The sequence below is a fragment of the Aquila chrysaetos genome (assembly GCF_900496995.4).
Source record: "Aquila chrysaetos chrysaetos chromosome W unlocalized genomic scaffold, bAquChr1.4 W_unloc_2, whole genome shotgun sequence".
In the NCBI taxonomy this organism is placed as follows: domain Eukaryota; kingdom Metazoa; phylum Chordata; class Aves; order Accipitriformes; family Accipitridae; genus Aquila; species Aquila chrysaetos.
The window spans coordinates 886,090-909,567 of record NW_024470322.1 but is presented as its reverse complement, the minus strand read 5'-3'; positions in this window follow the sequence as shown (position 1 = coordinate 909,567).

The window sequence follows — 23,478 nt, the reverse complement described above, 5'->3', positions numbered from 1 at the left end:
TATTGGTTTTATCCCTTTTCTGTCTTCTAGTTTCAAAGGATACTGTTTAATTTTGACAGGTTCCTTTCCGCCCTTTAATCTTATCACTATCGGTGCTGCATTCTTTGCTCTTCCCGGGACTTCAGAGGCCCACACACCAGGGTATACTTGATTAACAATTTCCTGAGGAGTATTTGTATTACATTTCACTTGGGCTTGTAACAGGGCTAGGCTTAAGACATTAATCAACTGATTTTCCTTAATTCTCAAGACCATACTTCCTCTATCAAAGGTGATTTTTGCGTCTAGGTGTTCTAATAGATCTCGTCCCAATAGAGACTGTGGGGACTCCAGTAAATACAAAAATTTATGTATTCCAATTTGTTTACCTAATTTGTATTTAAGTGGTTTTAAAAAGTATGCTTTTGTTTGTCGTCCAGTAGCCCCTCTTACTGTTACGAATTCGGTGTCCTCTGGTATTGACTTTTGATTTAACACTGAGTATGTTGCCCCTGTATCTATTAAAAAGTCTATTTCTTGCTCCCCTATCCCTAGCTTAATTTTAACCAGAGGGTCCGCTAGGGTGGATTCCTCCGGTTCCCTTCATGCTTCAGAGGTAACATTGGCAACGACAGCACGATTCTCTAATTTAGGGCATTCTCCTTTCCAATGACCCGTTTCTTTGCAATAGGCACATTGATCTGATTTTAAAGGCTGTCGAGCACCCCTTCGATTCCTGTTTCCTCGACCTCTCCCGTGAAGCAAGTTGCCTTGTCGTCCCAGTGCAGCCACAGTGGCTATGGCAATTGCCGTCCCCAATTTCTGTTTCTCATCCCTTTCCCTGTTCCGATATGCTCTCCAGGCTTCCTCCATTAATTTCTCTAAGTCTCTAATATCCGGCTCTTTTAATTTTTTTGAGTTTTCTTCTTATGTCCTCTGAGGATTGCCCAAGAAATAAGGACACTAATTGCTGTCTCCCCACGTCAGATGAGGGGTCTAAAGTGGTAAATTTTCACATGGCTGCTCTTAACCGATCCAAAAATTCTGTTGGGGTCTCTGTCTGACCCTGTTTTACGGCATACAGATTCGACCAATTCACTGCTTTTGGTATTGCATTTTCAATACCTAATTTTATCCATTCTTGGTATCTTTTCAAAAGCCGATAATCAGTATTATCATTCGGGTCCCAGTTGGGATCCGTCCTGGGCACATGATTATCTACTGTGCCTGGTAAGGTTCCAGCAGTGATTTGAATCTGAACTTGTGTTTGAGCTGCTCTTATTACTAGTTGTTTTTCGGTCTCGGTTAGAGCATCCAACATTAAATCGATGTCTTTCCAATCTGGGTCCTGATTTTTAACAATCAGTTCAAATCTTTTAGCAATCCCTTCAGGATCATCACGGTATCCTTTTACCACTTCTTTCCATGAATCCAAATCATTCATAGTGAAAGGTATTTTAATTCTAGTGGGGCCTGCCGTTCCCATTGCTTGTCTTAAGGGGGCCAGAAGCACCGGTCTCGTCTTACTCCGAGTACGAGCTGTAATCGGAGTAGAACCCCGGTCTTCAGAGTCCTGTTCGATGTTACCATTGCCCGCACTTGCCCCTGCCCCTTCTCCTTCTCCTCCAGGAGATCCTTCCATTATTGCCGGGACTGGAGGTGGTAATGGTGGGGAAACAAAATCCTCCATTCTCTCCTCAATTTCTCTTAGTTTTAAACACCTCTGCCCTATGTTACAGGCTGAACAACATCTCTTCAGTTTCTCAGAATCTCTTTTTTCCTTTTCCATTGCTAGCACAAGTGGGTCTTGTGGAGCTATATTAACTCCGCACTCTCTTTGCCATTCTGGATGATTTCTCAAAGTGAAAAACATATCCGCATATATAACTTCATCCCATTTTCCCTCCCGCCTTAAAAATAACATCAGCTGTAGCAATGTGTTATAATTCAAAGTTCCATTAAAAGGCCACACTTCGCCACTGTCCAGTCTATATAAAGGCCACCACTGGTTGCAATATTTAATTAAGGTCTTTTTGTCCACGCTTCTGCCTGGAGGTCCCCCGATTTCCTTCCAATGTGCCAGGATACAACCTAAGGGGCTCTTTTCAATATTCCACCGCTCTGTTTCCCTCCCATATTACTCGCCCTGATTTCTGTCTGCCCAACCACAAATTATTTCCACTACGTACGTAGCTCTCTCCCTCTTGTCCCAGGAAGTCCAGACCCGACACTTAGGGCAGTCAATATCCTTTCCACAACCTATTTGCAACCTTTTTTTACACCACACACACTCCAGGATATATATAGATCTACACTCGTTTCCCGGATGCAAAAGACACCATTCATATATCCACATTTATATAATACACCAAACAGGGAATTTCTTACAATAACAATACCACAAGACAAGTAAGACAATCAAACTCAGACTTATAACTAAAATAATAATGTACGAGTTCACATCCCAAACCATCAGTGAATCAATCACACCTCATTCGTCTCCGGCCGTACCTCCCACGGAGTTACGAACTGCGGATCGGAATTTCACACACTCCCTGCAGCTGCTTCTCACTCACTCAATCATTCAATTTACCGTTTCGACACAGTTTTAACTCAGAACTCACAAACGGTATCCGTAATCCAATTCCGATGGTTGTTTACCACATTCAGTTAGCCGAAAGATCAAAACCAAAAGTACATGAGTGGGCACCAAACCAAACCTAAAGCGCACAAAGTGCACAACAAAAGTGCCCAAACACGTATCAAACCAAATGCATACCAAGAGCATCGGCTACCTGGCATACGCTGTCCTGCATAAGTTAGTCTTATGACTTATGGATAGCTTTACAAATGACCGGTCCCAAACCCAAAGATACAAAATAAAGAATACCTCACACTCCTTTAGATGGTGTCCTTGTCTGCTCCCGCAGTGATCCGAGTGAGGCGAGGAGTCCCTCCGGGAAAATCCCGGGGGTACCCTAGGGAGTCCTGTTCTCAGCGGGTCCTGCAGCCGAGCAGAGCGGGTCCCATCTGGGGTGCCAGATTGTTTCACAAATTGAGCATTCGGTGATGGAGTTAAGTATTCTTTATTGCAGCGCTGGAAGCACGGGGGATCGCTCCTCCAAACGTGCTTAACCACGAGCTTAACTGTATGGGTTAAATACATGCCTTACATACATATTCACTAGATTTCCGAGAAATGTTATGCATAGTCATTAGTTATCCGAAAAGCTATTAGCATATGTAAATGTCCTTTACGCAAGCGCATTGGAGGTCTCTGGTGGTCTTTCGGAATCCTCTGGTGGTCGTCCATAGTCTTCCTCACTTGTCCGCTGTTTGACCCTTGTTGTATGAGTTTGCGCAGTATGCTCCTCTTCTGGGCCTCACAAACAACTTCTCTGCTTATCTCCTAACTTTAGCTCAGACATCACAAAAGACAGAACATCTCCCCTTATCACACAGGATACCTCCACAAACAAGACATATCATTACATACACAGGCTTATGTCCTTGGCTTGTCTACGTAAATCAACTTATGAAGACAGTTGTTAATCTTTTAACAAATTCCGAAGTCCTTTATCTGACAATACACTGAGTCAAAACATACGTTCTATTTCTGCATCTACTAGGCCTAGTGTCAGCCTCTGCATCAGGCAATATATTCAAATGTTGAGCCTACCCTTAACCAGTCTCCCCCTAGAAGGAAGCATTAACAAGGACATCTTAAATCAAGTGTACCCGGGGGTATGGGCTACTGATGCACCTGGAAGAGTGAAAAGTGCTCCACCTGTTGAAGTTAGGATCAAGGAAGGATGAAAGCCGATTTGAAGGATGCTTTCTTTTGCCTCCCTCTCCATGAGACCAGCCAAAAATTATTTGCATTTGAATGGGAAAACCCCAAGAGTGGTCGAAAGACCCAGCTCACTTGGACGGTGTTGCCACAAGGATTCAAGAATAGTCCTACCATTTTCGGCAATCAACTTGCGAAAGACTTAGAATCCTGGGAAACCCCGTCTGAGGAGGGAAAGCTGTTGCAGTATGTGGATGATATCCTGATCGCCACCAAGACAGAGAAAGATTGTATAATATGGACGCCACTGAGCAGAAACACCTTGAGTGGAACAAGGAGACCGAACGAGCCTTTGAGCTACTGAAAAAGGCTTTGATGTCAGCCCCGGCCTTAGGACTCCCAGATCTTATTTTCTCAGCGGGAACACAGGAGAACCGGTACATCATGACTGTTTGGAAACCATCGAAGCAACATACACAAGCCACCCAGACCTGAAAGACAGCCCCATGGAATGCGGGGAAACTTGGTTCACAGACGGAAGCACTTGCGTCCTAAATGGTAATCGACATGCGGGATACGCCATCACCACCAGCCAAGAGTCTCTTACAGAAAAAACCCTAAAGCCACAGTGGGAAGGACCATTCCAAGTACTACTCACCTCCTTTACTGCAATCAGAATCAAGGAACAGGACGCTTGGATTCATCACACCAGAGTGAAAAAGACACCCAAAACTCCATGGAAAGTCACCTCAAAACCCGATGGACATTTAGTTTTTACGTGGTAATATGGTGAGTTGTGGGGACTCTGTGTAAGGCGTGGGGTGAAAACCTGTTTGTCAGATATAACCAGGAGCTAGCAAAGGATATTAATGTATCAAGCTGTTGGATGTGTACCTTAATACCCAAACAAGGAGAAACCTTCCCGTTTATTGGTGTCCCCCTCAGAACAAACAGCACTAAAACACTATTAAATAGAACTGCCAACTATACTTGTTTATATGGAAATGGTTCCAGAACTATAGTGAAGTATAAACTTGATCTGGATAGCAGAGACCCACATCATAATAATCGATACAATTGGTCTTGGAGATTAAAAGACTTGGAAAGAGGCAGAGGGGGAGACCCCATAATGATGCGCCCCCATTATGCCAACACTTCTAGTTTTCTTGGGACACTGAATGAAACTTGCTTTCGATGTAATGAATCACACTCTACAGGGATAGCTAATACAGGATGGGGAAATCTAACAGGGAGTTGTTATCTTCCTCCTCCTCGGGAGCCGTCCAATTGTAATCTCCCTGTTGGACGTTGGTACCTTTGTGCAAACGGGAAGGCACATAAGAGTTTACCTATCGATTGGTGGGGAGAATGCACAGAGGGAATAATAATCCCACAAACACTCCCTGTCTTAGGAAAATTACAGGGAATATTCCGATCCCCATGGCACCACACGAGGACTAAAAGAACCTCTAACCCTCTTATAGAACGAGGCACCACATTCCACAGTGTGGTACGATGGCTTTTCCCAATGCTTGGAGTATCTGAATTGGAAAAAGCAATAGTCAATGTATCAGCGGTGGTTGAGATTTTAGCCAATACTACTGCTGACGCTCTAGGAAAATTACAAGCCGAAATTGATTCCTTGGCAAAGATAACGATACAAAATCGCCTTGCATTAGATATGTTAACCGCAAAGGAAGGGGGTGTGTGCGTACTTATAAATCAAAGCTGTTGTGCCTATTTAAATGAAAGACAGCAAGTAGAGACAGATATTGGAAAGATTTGGGAAATTTCTAAGGAGTTACATCTTATCACTATGGATGACACATCATGGGGATTTTCTGAGGTATGGGAAAAACTAACTTCCTGGTTGCCAAATTTAACATGGCCAAAACAACTGTTTGTGACAGCAATAATAATCATTTTTCTGCTCATAATCCTTTGTACAACAATTCGATGCAGCTTATGGTGTTTCCAAAGCACAGGAGATTCCTACAGCGAATGGAAAAAGAATCAGTTGTGACGAAGACTTGAGTCCAATAAATATTTTGAAAGAATGCTAGATAGGGAAACAATGCATTAGAAGTACTAGAGTTAGATATAGTAAAAGAATTTACTATTTTCTAGAAAAGGGGGGACTGAAACGGGGAGCCAAAGGAACCTTAGTAGATATAGTAGATATATGGATGTAGATAAGAACTGTTTAATAATTATCTAGCTTATAATGAAGTTAAAGAAATTTCAATAGAGGTAGACGTGGCCCAAGAGGATGAGAAGTGGTGCTTAACGTTTGCATTGTTGAGGCTGGCTGGGGCAGGAGATAGTCCCTGATAAGAAGCAGCAGTCGACCCCAAAAACCAGCCAAGACCGGCCTTGTGACTTTTGGAACTAATTTTAATATGAAGCGGGGATAGATCATTCCTATGTATAGGCGTATTGTGAAACTTCATGTATATGTAACACTTGACTGTATAAATTTGAAGCGAACTGCCGCGTCAGGTGCGCACGACTTTGGTGGGACTACCCCCCGTGCTGCCCAGCGCTGAATAAACATACCTACTTTACAATCTCACTGATTGTGGAGTCCGTTTCCGCACGTCAGGTGGAACTATCCCCTGTGCATCCAGCGCTGCAATAAACAAAGTGTCTGCTTCTTAACTTCTCATTGCTGTTAAGGAGTTTTATTCTGGATTTCAGCAACATAAGCAAGTAGTGCCTAGAACTTCTTGAAGCAGCTTTAATCTAGAGATGGTGTGGTGGATTGACCTTGGCTGGCTGCCAGACACCCACTCAACTGCTCTCTCACTCCCCCTCCTCAGCAGGACAAGGGGAGAAAATAAGATGGAGAAGCTTGTGGGTGGAGATTAAGACAGGGAGATCACTTACCAATTACTATCACAGGCAAAACAGACTTGAGTTGTGGAAAATTAATTTATTTTATTGCCAATTAAAAATGGAGTAGGATGGTGAAAAACAAACATCTTCCTGCCCCCTCCCCCCTTTTTCCCAGGTTCAACTTTACTCCTTATTCTCTTGTCCCACAAATGGGGTTCATTTACCCAATGTGCAAGCCAATAACACACAGAGTCGAGGTATTTTCAAATTAATTTCATTGATGCGCATGAATGGTGCCTGTCTCAAGACAGCACACCCTTGTCTCAAAAATTCTCACATTTATATACTTAACTAATACATATTCATTATTATTTCCCTAAATAATTGGTTCTTTCTTCTTTGCCCCTCATGTAAATTAGTGCGCAGACTCTGTCTTCTTCCTTCATTGTCTTTTTTTAAGTAGGTGGTATCATTTGAGTAGGTGGTCAATGAGTCGGTGGTCGCGATCTCCCCCTGTAGGAATTGCCTTTTACCTACTTCTTCCCTAATCTTGGCAGTTCCAAGTGGTTCTTCAAGGTTTGTTGACCAGACCACAATCCATTACCTTTTCTGACATCAACATAAAGCCCCATTGTCTAGTAGTTCCTAAACCCTAAATCATGTCTAGTTATTGTTTCCCTATTTTAAATATTAACTGATGGGGGGGGCTGTACACAGGACTTTAGCAGCTCCCTGGTTATTTTCAATTATACATATTAATTGATAACAATTTCTGACTCTTCTACCTGCCCCCCCAGTCGTGCAGGGGGAATGGGGAATGGGGGGTTGTGTTTAGTCCATAACAGTTCCTCTCTGCTGCTCCTTCCTCCTCACACTTTTCCCCTGCTCCAGCGTGGGTCCTCTTCACGGGCTGCAGTCCTTAAGGAAAAAAAATCTGCTCCAGCGTGGGCTCTCTGCAGGCTGCAGTTCTTTCAGAAAATATCCAACTGCTCCAGCATGGGGTCCTCCATGGGCTGCAGGGGAATATCTGCTCCAGTGCTTGGAGCATCTCCTCCCCCTCCTCCTTCTACTTTGGTGTTCACAGGGTTGGTTCCCACACTTTTTTCCTCACTACTCACTGCCTGTGCAGTATTTTGCCCTTTCTTAAATATGTTTTCACAGTGGCATCACCAACTACACTGATTGGCTCAGCTTTGGCCAGTGGTGGGTCCATTGCCAAGCCAGCTGTAACCAGCTGTGTTCAGCACAGGGCAGCCCCTGGTCTCTTCTCACAAGAGACCACCCCTGCAGCCCCCCCACTACCAAAACCTTGCCTTACACCCAATACAGATCTGCAGCAAAAAAAAAATTTTCCATTTCTACAATGCGAGTGCTTATAGATGCTGGAATTCCCATGTGCTCATAGTTGAGAACTTTTTTCTGGTGAGGCTGGTGTTCCAGGAGGTGCTGGTTTGTTATGATCCCAGTAAGAAAGGCGCTCACACTCTGTAAAGTATAATTTTAAAAGGCTATTTATTAGAGCTAACACTATAAAGGAGAGGACAGTATAGATAGCCTTACATCCCTTCAGGTTCTGGGAACCCTGAGCTGTGCAGCATTGAACATTGATGAGGGTGCAGCATGCCATGTAGATCCTGTCCATGGAAGGGTTACTCCATTTTGGTCATTTGAGCTATTATAGGATTTTCTTACAAGAAAACAACTCTGTTCATAATTTCTACTGTCAAACAGGAAGGGTGTTTGTGTAAGAGCTTCTTGTTGCACTTTCAGATAAAGGCAAGGACACATAGGTGATGTAATTGCCACTACTGAGTCAGAGCTGCTTGCAGGCTCCTCTGTTACAATCAACAGGCTAAGTTTATCCTGTGGCCAAGGGATATATATGCACAGCCCAACACAGGCCAAGCTTTACATGCAGCATAGCACAGCATAGGCCTGGGCCTAAGTAGGTTAACTATTATGTGGTTCACTAACCCTTCAGTGTACAATGGTCTTCTGGACAGGATCACTACACACTGGTTTAAAAATAAACTGAGCCATGGTACCAGATTTTTAGAAAGAGTTCTTTGCGAAGATGATTGAGTGGGTACATAAAAAAATCAATGGGTGGCAATATGTGGCAGGAGGAAAAGAGTGTTGTGAAAATTACCTGTTAAAAGTTTAGAGGTGCGAAGAAAAATGTGGCCAATAACTCCTAGACTTTACATAATTATCCAGCAACTTAATTCAAATAACAGCTGTAGGAAACCATTTAAAATCTGCTTTTAAAGCCCAAAGGTTTCTCTGCTGCTAAACTCATTGTGAAGCAGAGTCAAATGCCTGCCTGGGCAATTTTTCTGAGTGCAGCCACCACCGTGCCTGTGCTTCCAGGAAGCATCCTCCAGTAGCAGCTGGCACCTGCTGCTTGGGTGGGTGGCCCTTCCTGCTGGGCTGAGGCCCTGCTGGTTGCATTTGTGTTGCCCCGGGGTGGGGCTCTGCCTGCCCCCGTGCTGCTGCTCACCATGAGCGCTGGGCAGGCCATGCCTTTGCTGCTGCCCAAGGTGCGCTCTTTCTTCTACAGGATGTGCTCCTTCATCATTGTGCTGGTGAACAAGGCCACCTGCCTACAGGTGAGGGGGGCTGCCTGGGGCATGGGTGGCCTACCAGAGACAGCTGTGGCAGCAGAGACTGTAGATGCTGTGTATATTTACGCATATAACATAAAGGATAACTGCAGAAATTATATGCACATAATAATGCATTTATTGTGGGGTAGCCCTGCAGTCATATTTTCACCAGTCAGGGTGTGATAACTTCCTATGTGGTTGACAACAGTGCCAAGTGGTTCATACTCTGCCAAAGGCTCCCCAGCACCAAAGGTTGAATGCAGCCTGCCCCTGTGCAGCCCCAAGCAGTTAGCTGAAGGAGGCCTGCACTTTGTACTCAGATGAGTTACTTAACTAAGCATGAGGTAAAAAAATGAAGTAGTGGTTGGGTGTAGCTAGGAGTGTTAGTGCCCAAATTACTTATTTATATGGGCTTTGGTTGTGCTCTAAAGAAAGAGGGATGTTGCTTTCCAGTGCAAAGGCTTGTGAGGTTCAACTGGCTGAAGTGAGGCTCTGCTGTGATCCAGACAGCACAGCATTTTTTCTTTTCCTTAAGTTTCTCAAGGGAGACACTGATATCTGATGTCCCACAGATGGAATGGGCTACATAACCAGATAGAAACCTTTACCTTCTTTTGACTCTGCAGCTGCAGAAGAATTTCTAGCTGAGATGCAGATGCTATGTCAAGGAGTTCTGTTGCTCTTTTTATACCTGCAGGAGAATAGCTGTCAGGCTACACAATTCAAAGTTTTCCTAGTCAGGAGAAACCAGTGTTGCTCAAGAGCCGCTTTTCTCATTGCAAAGGCAAGTTTTCTTTTGTTCAAAAAGAAAAGCATGAGTGTACCTTCTGTCAGAGAAGTGTTTTAATTAACATTTTTATAACCCTAAAACATTTATTTGGTTTGAGTTGTATAGTATGATAATTAACTGATAAACTGTCACAGACTTTTAAAAACCAGTTGTGCTGGTTTTGGCTGGGATAGAGTTAATTTTCTTCATAGTACCCAGTATGGGGCTGTGTTTTGGATTTGTGCTGAAAACAGTGTTGATAATGCTGAGATGTTTTCATTACTGCTGAGCAGTGCTTACAGAGTCAAGGCCTTTTCTGCTTCTCTCACCACCCCACCAGTGAGTAGGCTGGGGGTGCACAAGAAGTTGGGAGGAGACACAGCTGGGACAGCTGACCCCAACTGACCAAAGGGATATCCCATACCATATGACATCATGCTCAGTATATAAAGCTGGGGGAGGGAAGAAGAAGGAAGGGGGGACATTCGGAGTTATGGCATTTTGTCTTTCCAAGTAACCATTACACGTGATGGAGCCCTGCTTTCCTGGAGATGGCTAAGCACCTGCCTGCCGATGGGAAGTGGTGAATGAATTCCTTGCTTTGCTTGCATGCGTGGCTTTTGCTTTCCCTATTAAACTGTCTTTATCTCAACCCATGAGTTTTCTCACTTTTACTCTTCTGATTCTCTCCCCCATCCCACTGTGAGGGAGGTGAGTGAGTGGCTGTGTGGTGCTTAGTTGCCGGCTGGGGTTAAACCATGACACCAGTAATTTCGAAGAATTTGTTGAGAATGGGGTCACTCTCTTCAATTTAAGATCTGATTTATGTCTAATATATACTACTTCTGAAAGACAGTCTGATGGCAATGTTATTTGCAGGCATATTTTGGAAATATGTAAATCTTTTCCCCTAAAATCTGTTATTATTTTGAATGTTGAGAGTGGTATTTTGCTGATCAAACCATTAAAACCCTTTAGTGAAGTGGAGGTTCCTCTAATAATTCCTGACAATATAATGTACTTGAAGTCACAAGAAAGAATTTGTTGTGAATGGAGAAGCTGGACTTCCCTTTATCCCCCTACTTGTAGCCCATGTTTTTGACTATGGGAATCTTCTAAATTCCTGCTTATATCCTGCATAATAATTCCATGCCGTACTGAAGGTCCCAGTCCTATAGAGAAGCTCACTAACATAGAACCCAGGGATACTGATTTATTTAGAAAGCAGGATCAAATGTGGAAGTAAATAGGCCTAATTTAAGTAAAAGAATCTAATATAAAGTGAGTGAGTTTGATTGGACAAGGCCCCAAGCAACCTGTTGTAGCTGACCCTGCTCTGAGCAGGGGGGCTGGACTAGATGATCTCCAAAGGTGCCTTCCTACCTCAGCTGTTCTGCGAGTCTGTGAAGTTAGTGTGTTTTTGTTAGCATAGTAATCTTTACACCAGTGATAACAGAGGAAGATCATCACAGCTGTTATCTTCTATATGGAAAGGAAGGATTAGTACCATGATTTGAAGAGCCTTCAGATCTCATGGGCAAAACCTCTGCTCAGTCAGATGTAAAAGTAGTTTTCTTAATAAAAAGATATTTGTTAAAAGCTAGTTAATGTTTACTTACTCATAGACTAGATGGGCAGTCGCTTGCATAACAGGAATTTTCTTCCATCATGGACCACAACAATGTGCCAAATTCCAAGGAGTAAATTCAAAGTTTGCTGCACTCTGAAGTAATTAGCTTGGACTCAGTCATGGTATATGGCTTCCAATTCCAAAAGTCAGACAATGACAACTTGAGGCTCTCTGTATACTCCACTGAACAGTGTAGACATGCCTTTAGCTTGGCAGTTGGTAACTGAATGTATTAGTTCATGCTGCTAATACTGACAATCTTGGTATCTTCTTGCAAGCACCTTTTTGTTCTAAGGTAGTCAAAAATAAAACCTGAAACTGAGAAAACTTCTAATCATAAAAACACTGAAGATACTACATCTTTGATTTGATGTGGAGTCCCATATGAAATCATAGTCCTGTAGCTATGATCTTCTCAAGATTAATATTCTTCAGTTAAAGTTCACTATATTTTTGCTATATTTTAGCTCATTATGAGCTAACAAAAGGAAAAAAAAATAAAAGGGAAAAAGGCAAACAAAAGCAAAAATTTGCTATTATTTTCTAACATTAAATGTTATTAACATGTAAGTGCTGTATATCAAGTCTCCCAGATATGATGTATGAGGTAAGTTTGGGGTTTTTTTTTATGGTGGTTTTCATCTTACGGTCTGCAGTTCCCTATAAGTCCCTGGCGTACTTTTAAGATATTTTGGCATAATCAAGGACAGCAAAAACATCAGTAAGCCTAAATTTTATATAAAGAGCTTACAAATTGTTAGGACTTTTTAGGGCTCTGCAAATCAAAGAAGTGTGGAGAAACCTGTCTAATATAGGTGAATAAAGTTTCCTTATTTATATGGTTGTGGTGGGTTGACCTTGGCTGGCTGCCAGGTGTCCACCAAGCTGCTCTATCTTTCCCCATTCATAACAGGACAGGGGAAGAAAATAAAATGAAGAGCTTGTGGGTCGAGATAAGGACAGGGCGATCACTTCCCAATTACCATCACAGGAAAAACAGACTCGACTTGGGGAAATTAATTTAATTTATTACCAGTTAAACAGAGCAAGATAATGAGAAATAAGAACAAATCTAAAAACACCTTTCCCCCCCCCCTCCCTTCTTCCCAGGCTCAGCTTCACTCCCAACTCTTCTACCTCCTTACCTGCTGCGCAGGGGGATGGAGAATGGAGGTTATGGTCAGTTCATAAGGCTTCATCTCTGCTGTACCTTCCTCCTCATGCTGTTCCCCTGCTCCAGCATGGGGTCCCTCCCACAGGAGACAGTCCTTCACAAACTTCTCCAACATGGGACCTTCCCATGGGCTGCAGTTCTCCACAAACTGCTCCAGCGTGGGTCCTTTCCACAGGGTGTAGTCCTTCAGGAACAGACTGCTCCAGTGTGGGTCCTCAACAAGGCCACAGGTCCTGCCAGAAAACCTGCTCCTGCATGGGCTCTCCATGAGTTGCACTTTCTTCAAGGCACATCCACCTGCTCCGGCATGGGGTCCTCCACGGGCTGCAGGGTGGATATCTGCTCTACCGTTAATCTCCATGGGCTGCAGGGGGACAGCCTGCCTCACCATTGTCTTCACCATGGGCTGCAGGGGAATCTCTGCTCTGGTGCTTGGAGCACCTCCTCCCCCCCTTCTTCACTGATCTTGGTGTCTGCAGAGTTGTTTCTCACATTTTCTTACTCCTCTCTCCCAGCTGCTGTTGTGCAGTGTTTTTTACCCTTTCTTAAATATGTTATCACAGAAGTGTTACCAGCATCGCTGATTGGCTCATCTTTGGCCAGTGGCGGGTCCATCTTGGAGCCAGCTGGCATTGGCTCTATTGGACATAGGGGAAGCTTCTAGAAGCTTCTCACAGAAGCCACCCCTGCAGCCCTGTCTGCTACCAAAACCTTGCCGTGCAAACCGAATACAATGGTTTAAGTATAAGTACAAGCTAAAGCACAGTTTAGATGTCACATGATTATAAATGGAACCTCTGTTTCCTGCTCTTTTTTTTTCCTAGGTACCTGTATTTCCTGGAATCTTCTTTTACTATTGGCCTTTCCTAACTCTTTATCTATGTTATGGCTCCAGTGTCCTTATGACCTTCCTGCTGCTGTTCAGAGCGTTTCTTTCTTCTGCTAATACTACATTCCCATTCCAGTGGCACTTGCTTGAGAAGTGCAGTTCTCAGCACAAGTAGCCTTATAGCAGTCCTGGTGACCTCTGTGATACATAGCCACAGCCTCAAGGAGTTTGTCAAGAAGGTAGATACTTCTTAAGGTATTTCTTTGTACAAGCATGCGTGGAGAATAAAATGGGTTCTATTTCAGATTCCCTGAATGCAAGTTCATGTGACCATCCCCAAGAATGCAGTCCAGAAAAATGCTGTGTGATTCTTGGGAGGCAGTGACATATTTAGGAAGCTCCTCAACACCTAAGGCAAAGGTCAGAGAGGCTCAAAACACTACTGGTTATGGCATAAAACAGCCATCCATAGTAAATAATTTCTTTGCTTGTATCTCAATATGCACATAGATAATTAGCAATTGCTACCACAGTTTTATTGTTGATTTAACTTGATTTGGATTTAGGTGAAAAAAAAGGTTGTTTCATTTAAAAAAAGTAAAAAATGCTTTCTTGCTAAAAAATAAATCTAATAATCCAGATATCAAATTCTATCAAGCAAAGTTTTTCAACAGCACTTCAAAACATAGATCTAATCTGAGTTGTGCTTTTAATTTTATCACAGTTGGTTCCTCTGTGTTGTGGGTTAACCCCGGTAGGCAGCTAAGCTCCACACAGCCACTCTCTCACTCCCCCCCGGTGGGATGGGAGAGAATTGGAAGGGCAAAAGTGAGAAAACTCATGGGTTGAGATAAAGACAGTTTAAATAGGTAAAATAAAGCTGCGTGCACAAGCAGAGCAAAACCAGGAATTCATTCACTACTTCCTATCTGCAAGCAGGTATTTAGCCGTTTCCAGGAAAACAGGGCTTCGTCACACATAATGGTTACTTTGGAAGACAAACGCCATAACTCTGAACATCCCCCCCTTCCTTCTTCTTCCCCCAGCTTTTATTGCTGAGCATGATGTCATATGGTATGGGATATCCCTTTGGTCAGTTGGGGTCAGCTGTCCTGGCTGTGTCCCCTCCCAACTCCTTGTGCACCCCCAGCCTACTTGCTGACAGGGCAGCATGAGAAACAGAGGTGGCCTTGATGCTTTCCAAACACTGTTCAGCAATAGCTAAAACATAGGTGTGCTATCAATGCTGTTTTGGTCACAAATCCAAAACATAGCACCATACAAACTACTATGAACAAAATCAACTGGAGTTGTACACTCTGCTTCTGATTTATGTTGGAAACCACATAAGTGGCTTATCAAGTACCAGCACACTCAGGTACAGTAAATGGAAGTTATAAGTAGAAGGTCTGGCTTTTCCCTTTTTCTTTTGTGGGAGTAAAAAATAAACACTAAAGAAAAGCATTGATTGCATAGGGACTTAAGTGCATATTCATTTCACCGGATGATGTCTGTCTATCTAAAGCCCTGATACTACTATGAAACTCTTAGCCAAACATTTGATCTGTTTACAAGTTATATGCTTCTCTTAAGGGGGGCTTAGCCTGGCCTGTACTGGGAGAAACTCATAACACTCTTCTGTGACAGTGAAAGTGCTTTCAATGTTTTCAGGCTTTTTTTCCTCTCTTACCCAAGTGTCTACCTTTTCCTGGGTGACCTAACCAGAGGGATGAAAGCTGTAAGAAAAGACATTTTTGTTGAAGGAAGAAGAATATGTGAAAGATTTATACTGTGAGATTGATGCAAGTTATTTAGGACACTCCGAGAGATGGAAAAACTCCTGTGTAATGGGGCTGGGGGTGAGGGTGGTGGTGTAGCCCTGCTGAGCATAAAGAGCAGGCTGTGGGGAAACTGCTAAAGGGGTTGTGGGTTCCTGTATGCCCATAAGCACAGATCTGTGAGAGTTGTTTCCATGCCAGTGCTGTAAATGTATAAATGATGTAGAGGACCTGCTACAATAGACTGAATGACCAATTTTTCCATGGAAGAGGAGTGCAGAAGCGTGACAGCTGTAGCAGTATTTGAGGTTACAGCAATGCCATTGGGCCAATTTCTTGTATGTTATTACAGGCTCCTGAGGATTTGATAGTAAACCAAACTAAACCTGTGAATTTTGTAGGTTTGCAGCATTTCATAACTTTGAGAGGCTGGGGGAGAAAATACATTGCTTTTTATTTAACAAATTAATTTCCTCTGACTAGCAACATTAGACACCTGATTCTGCAACTGTCATACACATTCACAAATCATCCCACTGAAGTGACTGTTTAAGCAGATATAAGGACTTCAGCAGTACTGTTCCTAACAACACTTTAGCCAATGTGAATATGGAAGTATTTTCAATCCTGTAAAAGTTTGATTCATGGGTTCTTCTTCCCTCTCTCTCCCTTATTGCAATTTTACAATAATAAACAAAAAATTAGGTTATTTTAAATATAAATGCAGAATCTCCTCCTCCTATGGCTGACATACCTGTTTTAGATTTACTATTCGTAATTGGTTTTCATAACAGAAAAGTGAGAATGGCTGCAGCATTTCTATAATTAACTTTTTGTTACACTGTATTTTGTTACATTATGTGACATTTGTTTGCATTATGGAATTTTCCACTTTGAAGTATCTACAATGTGTGGATGATCTATGCATGAGTTCAAAATATCTGTTTGTTGTAAGGTAATTAAACTCAATGTTAGGATTTGTATCGTTTATTGATGCAGTTGCTAATAGTTATCTTAAACAGAGGTTTAATTGATTTTTTTCTTTTTCATTTAAAGATACTTTTATTTTAGATCATATCAAGTGGAGTACTTCTGGCATATCATCAGGTTATTGACTGACTGACTTTTACTGTCAAAGAGAGAAACAAAGTGGATTTTTTTTTTTTGAAACTTTTTTCTTTGAAGACAGATACATGCACTTTAGTGAATACAGGAAAAACATTCTGATTGCTCTCATTTACACAACTCATTCTCTTGACTGTTACACAGGAATCGGGTAAGCAGAGTATGACTCAGACTCAGACTAAAAGTGGTTATGGTTTGCTGTTTTAAATCTTGAGGGTCCCTATGCTGCAAACTGCTTCAAGCAGACAGATCCTTACATCTCAAAACAGTGATGATAGTATGGCAGTCTGCTTACGCAGAGTAGCTTTTTGGGTCAAGTCTTAAAGCATGCCAGTTTAATGAAGCAAAATGGTATCTAGCAGTATGCTAGATGAGAAATTAATTAATGAGAAATTAAAATGTTTAAAATATTGCAACTTGGGTTCTTTAGTTTTGGTCTTAGTATGACTTGGAAGAACAGGAATATAAATACGTAATGCTTTCTGTTACCATCATAGTTCTATTGAGATGGCCTGTGCTTAGATAAAATTAGGTCACAAGGGAAAAAAACAGTTTGCTGAAGCTGAACCCAGGCAAAATGAGTGACAGTCAGAGGAAAAGCTCTTTGAAAACCACACAATTAGATTGTTGTCTTATTTTGGATGAAGCAGCAGTTGGTCCATTTGATTCATATTTTGGGGTACTCCTGGATTCTTTGCTGATTATAAGTTCTCACAGGGAAAGCAGAAGTGTCCTAGTTTCAGCTGGGATAGAGTTAACTGTCTTCCTAGTAGCTGGTACAGTGCTATGTTTTGAGTTCAGTATGTGAAGAATGTTGATAACACTGATGTTTTCAGTTGTTGCTAAGTAGTGTTTAGACTAATGTCAAGGATTTTTCAGCTTCTCATGCCCAGCCAGCGAGAAAGCTGGAGGGGCACAAGAAGTTGGCACAGGACACAGCCAGGGCACCTGACCCCAACTGGCCAACAGGGTATTCCATACCATGTGACGTCCCATCTAGTATAGGAACTGGGAAGTGGGGGCGGGGAATCGCCGCTGGGGGACTAGCTGGGTGTCGATCGGCGGGTGGTGAGCAATTGCACTGCGCATCATTTGTACATTCCAATCCTTTCATTATTGCTGTTGTCATTTTATTAGTGTTATCATTATCATTATTAGTTTCTTCTGTTCTATTAAACCGTTCGTATCTTAACCCACGGGTTTTGCTTCTTTTCCTGATTTTCTCCCCCATCCCACTGGGTGGGGGGGGGGAGTGAGTGAGCGGCTGCGTGGTGCTTAGTTGCTGGCTGGGGTTAAACCACGACAAGAAGTTGGTATCTTCTGCTGGCTTGAGGACTCCCTACTGAGGAAAATGTGACTCAGGCTATCATCAGTTCTCAGCTGGACTATAGCAATGTGGTATATGACCACAAGCAACTTCCTAAACTAAGAGAGGTTTAAGAGCAGAATGCTGTACTTGTACAGGCTGCTACAGTATATTTTCTCAGGGCTGGAAATGAGAGGACACCAGAGAGTCTATATTGGCTTATTTCAGGATTTCAAAAGCAGTCAAGGTTTGGGTTGTTACCTTCAAGGTTCATTATGATCAGAGCCTAATATATCTAGAGCTTGCATATACCTTTGTTGTTGAGACAGTAGTTCACAGCTATGTTCCTTTGACACACAGGATTTCTCCAAGAGCAGCAAACATTTGTTTTTGATGGGTCCTTTCTCTCAGGCCAGCCCAGAGCTGCGGAACAAACTTGTTAAGGAACTAAGGGAATGTTTGTATGGCACATTGCAATATGGTGCAAAAATACTTAAGATATTTCTAAATAAATTAGCATAGGTATAAGCAGCAGTGTATTTTTAAGATATGCTTTGCCCTGCTTTGCAGCAGAGCTAATGTAGACACTAATGTAGACATATTGAAGAATACCATAACCTTCAGTGCTTTCCACTCCAAGCGCAAAGTTTCAGTTTGATTTCAAAATAAGTATATATTTTAAAAATACCCCAGATGCTGTGCTATACAGCATCTTCCCCAAGAAAGGATGAGATGGCAAACTACACTAGAGATGTGTAGTGGTTTTCCTTTATTGAATTACTGGAAGACACTGAAGTATGTCTGTTATGACTACTAATATAAAGTATCCTTTAATCTTTACTCTGAAAATTATCCAGCAGCAGAATGCTCATGATGCTTTATCAGTCTCTGTTCTCAGGGCCAAAGTTTGACAGTGTGACAGAAACAGAACTTCCCTTAGTCAATCACATTGCTTCTGTAAGGCTATCAAGACTGTGCTCTTCTGTTAAATATTCTGTGATTACTAATCACTTTGAAACTTTTCAAGCAGACAGACATTTAATCTCCTCTTTGAATAATGAAAATGTGAACTGTCCAATTTTTGTCTACAGGAAATGATACTCACTGACTATTATAGTTAGTGTATTTGCCACCATTATTGAGACTTTCATAGCAGCTGGGTAAGGTTTTCATTTGTTTATACTAAGTCATGTCATGAGAGGAGGGACAACAGGAGGATTTTCTTCCTTGTTAAGGGCCAAGTGACCTTAAGTTGAGTTCAGTTATTCTAGGTGAAATTGATTTGGAAAATCTCTCAACTGACATTATTGGGAGATGTAGGAATACAAAGGGAAAAACTGAACTTCAGCTGGAAGAATTTGGTGTCTTCTTCCCCCCCCCCCCCCCAGGTTTCTCATCTTTCCAGGGTTATAAGTGAAGCAATTAAAACTGTGCGAGAACTGCTGGTTTTCCTTCATAGTGTATGTTAATAAACTCAGAAAAATATATTCTTGTTCTGGGTAGAAAGAGTGATCTTTTGGTTGTCAGATATTGTTTTGAGTTAGGCAATGTCTACTTCTTTATCACTTTGAACAAATTCAAATGTGAGATAAGGTCACAAAGTACCCATCTGTTAGTCTCTTCTTTTTTTTCTGTTTGAAAATTCCTTTACTTAAATGGAAATGTAATGTTATTTTATATTTTTGGCTTTGCTTTATATAAAGGTAAATAATTTCCATGTGATGTCTGTGATATGATGTCTGTGAGGCATACAGAGACTCATGTATAGAAAAAGAGACAATGGGAAGAATAACCCGATTACAGCAATTTTTAAAGTTAATGGAAGATATAAACTCATTTGACTCATAGATATTCCAGCCATTGATTTTAATGTATTTAAACAAACCGTTCCCTAAGGTAAATGGCTACTTTCCTTTGAAGAAAAGGGAACATTAATTCTAAAGATACACTATTTCACTGCTTTATCAAAAGCTAAATGTAACTTGTAAACCATTGAAGGAAAAAAAAGATAATAGGTGCATTAATTTGATTTTTTTACTCCTATGTTGCTATGTTTCATTTATGCTGATTTTCTTTGCTGAGTTACTTGTTCTTAGATTAAAAGAACTAGCCTAAAGGTAACCTTGGTTTCCCAAACTGATTAGTAGATTCTTCAGACAAACCTAGTATTACATCTCATTTGCCTGCATTTACAGGTTTTAAGGTCAAGTGAAGCCTGCATCCATTTTTGCATCTAAACCATTGCACTATTTGAACAACAGCATGTATTTTTAAAGCTATACATGACTAGATTGGCAGAGTTCAAACAACAGAGTATTATAACAAATAATTTGTATCATTGAAGCTATATCTAAGTCCTCACTGTGCTAGATACTATGCCAGTATACCTAGGAAACAGACCTCCAGATCCCTGTAAAGCCAGCCTGCTAAACTGTAAAATAAGTTTGAGACACCAGTTTTAGTGGCTACTCTCTGCAGTTTTCCAAGAGCAGCCGGGAGAGAGGAGTGAGAATATTTGAGAGAAACAACCCTGCAGACACCAAGGTCAGTGAAGGAGGGGGAGGAGGTGCTCCAGGCACCGGAGCAGAGATTCCCCTGCAGCCTGTGGTGAAGACCATGGTGAGGCAGGCTGTTCCCCTGTAGCCCATGGAGGTCCACGGTGGAACAGATATCCACCTGCAGCCTGTGTAGGGCCCCACACCGGAGCAGGTAGATGCACCCAAAGGAGGCTGTGACCCTGTGGGAAGCCTGTGCTAGAGCAGGCTCCTAGCAGGACCTGTGAACCCGGGAAGAGAGAAGCCCACGCTGGAGCAGGTTTTCTGGCAGGACTTGTGACCCCATGAGGGACCCACGCTGGAGCAGTGTGCTCCTGAAGGACTGCACCCCTTGGAAGGGACCCACGCTGGAGCAGTTCATGAGGGACTGCAGCCCATGGGAAGGACTCACATTGGAGAAGTTTGTGGAGAACTGTCTCCCGTCGGAGGGACCGCATGCTGGAGCATGGTAAGAGTGTGAGGAGGAAGGTGTTTTCATTCACCCATCACCTGCATAATGGGCAAACAACAGAGATTAAAACTATGCCAAACATCAATCAGACATCTTACAGTCTCCCCAAACATCTCCTTCCCTATATAATTTTGGACCTTTACAAGAAAAATATATTAAATTTATCAAATATATCAACATTCAAATCCCCAAAATACAACCCAAAAGAAATAATAAATAATGGGGTCACAAATCCTGCCAGCAAACCTGCTACAGCGTGGACTCCTCTCTCCCCAGGTTCAGAGGTCCTGCCAGGAGCCTGCTCCAGCATGGGCTTCCCACAGGGTGTCCTAGTTTCAGCTGGGATAGAGTTAATTGTCTTCCTAGTAGCTGGTATAGTGCTATGTTTTGAGTTCAGTATGAGAAGAATGTTGATAACACTGATGTTTTCAGTTGTTGCTAAGTAGTGTTTAGACTAAAGTCAAGGATTTTTCAGCTTCTCATGCCCAGCCAGCAAGAAAGCCGGAGGGGCACAAGAAGTTGGGAGGGGACACAGCCAGGGCAGCTGACCCCAACTGGCCAAAGGAATATTCCATACCATGTGACGTCATGCCTAGTATATAAACTAGGGGGAGTTGGCCGGGGGGTGCAGATCGCTGCTCGGGGACTAACTGGGCATCAGTCAGCAAGTGGTGAGCAATTTCATTGTGCATCACTTGTTTTGTATATTCCAATTCTTTTATTATTATTATTATTATTGTCAATTTATTATTATTATTATCATCATCATCATCATTTTTTTCTTCCTTTCTGTCCTATTAAACTGTCTTTATCTCAACCCACGAGTTGTTGTTTGTTTTTTTTTTCCGATTCTCTCCCCCATCCCACTGACTGGGGGGGGGGGGGAGTGAGCGAGCAGCTGCGTGATGCTTAGTTGCTGGCTGGGGTTAAACCATGACACAGGGTCACAGCCTCCTTCAGGCACATCCATCTACTCTGGCGTGGAGCCCTCCATAGGCATAATTTTAAATCTACCTAATGAATTATGCTATGCGAGATACTGGAAAGGAAAGATAAGTATTTAGGGCTAAATTAAACTTTAGCATTTTCAGCTTCTAGCATAATGAGACTGACTCTTGTTGGGGAATTTTTATTGTACCTCTTGACGTGAATTAAACACATGTTTGTGCTTAAATATAAAAAGATTTAATGAACAATGTATTGGACAGAATCCTACCACAATAAGCGGTTCTACAAAGAGTCTGCAAAGGTGCGTCACAAGCAGATTCCTTATATACACTTGTACCTGCACTGATCATTTGAGCGTGTCGTGGTTTAACCCCAGCCAGCAACTAAGCACCACGCAGCTGCTCACTCACTCCCCCACCACCCAGTGGGATGGGGGAGAAAATCAGGAAAAGAAGCAAAACCCGTGGGTTGAGATACGAACGGTTTAATAGAACAGAAGAAACTAATAATGATAATGATAACACTAATAAAATGACAACAGCAATAATGAAAGGATTGGAATGTACAAATGATGCGCAGTGCAATTGCTCACCACCCGCCGATCGACACCCAGCTAGTCCCCCAGCGGCGATTCCCCGCCCCCACTTCCCAGTTCCTATACTAGATGGGACGTCACATGGTATGGAATACCCTGTTGGCCAGTTGGGGTCAGCTGCCCTGGCTGTGTCCCCTCCCAACTTCTTGTGCCCCTCCAGCTTTCTCGCTGGCTGGGCATGAGAAGCTGAGAAATCCTTGACATTAGTCTAAACACTTCTTAGCAATGACTGAAAACATCAGTGTTATCAACATTCTTCGCATACTGAACTCAAAACATAGCACAGTACCAGCTACTAGGAAGACAATTAACTCTATCCCAGCTGAAACCAGGACAGTATCCACCCCTTATTCTATACCATTGACGTCATGCTCAGTTCCCATACCTTTAGTTACATCCTGGTCAATCATCATCACCTTTCCATCCCTTTGAGACATATGAACAATGAGAAATATATATATATATATATATGTATACACACACAGAGATATCATTCCTTCAGTTTATGGGTTATGTTCATAAAATGTTCATTGAGTTCATTTAGTTCCCGACTCTGGGCTCCATCTGTCATACCAGTCTTTCTGGGCAGGAGGGAAGATGCCAAGTCCTCTCAGTCGGTAGAGCAGAATTGGGCTTCAGCGCGGTGTGACGAGCGGGTGACATTTGACGCAGCAGGAGGATGGTGTGCACCGCTGGATTGTTGCATGCTGGAGTCAGTTCTGGTTCCATCACTACTGCGCTTCGCTCAGTTTTATCACAGTTCTTTCTTGCTTGATCTAAGTGATTCTTACTACAGTACTATGGATATAGCACATAACAATTATAGTAATGATAACATACAGTAGCAGGGTTATATAGCAACTAATATCATACAGTTTAATTCTGGCTATTCTCACCTAAAATCAAATCCCCTTGAGGCACACATCGGACTTCCCCATCTTTTCGCATCACCCACCAAGTGCACCCAGGCCCCTGAGCAAAAGCAATCCCACGAATGGGTTTACCTTTGCCTGAGGCAGGAGTAACCCAGACTGTCTTCCCTAACATATATTTATGTGCACTACAGGGACTTTATCCCCTTCTACAGTACATAAAAATTCTGACTGGG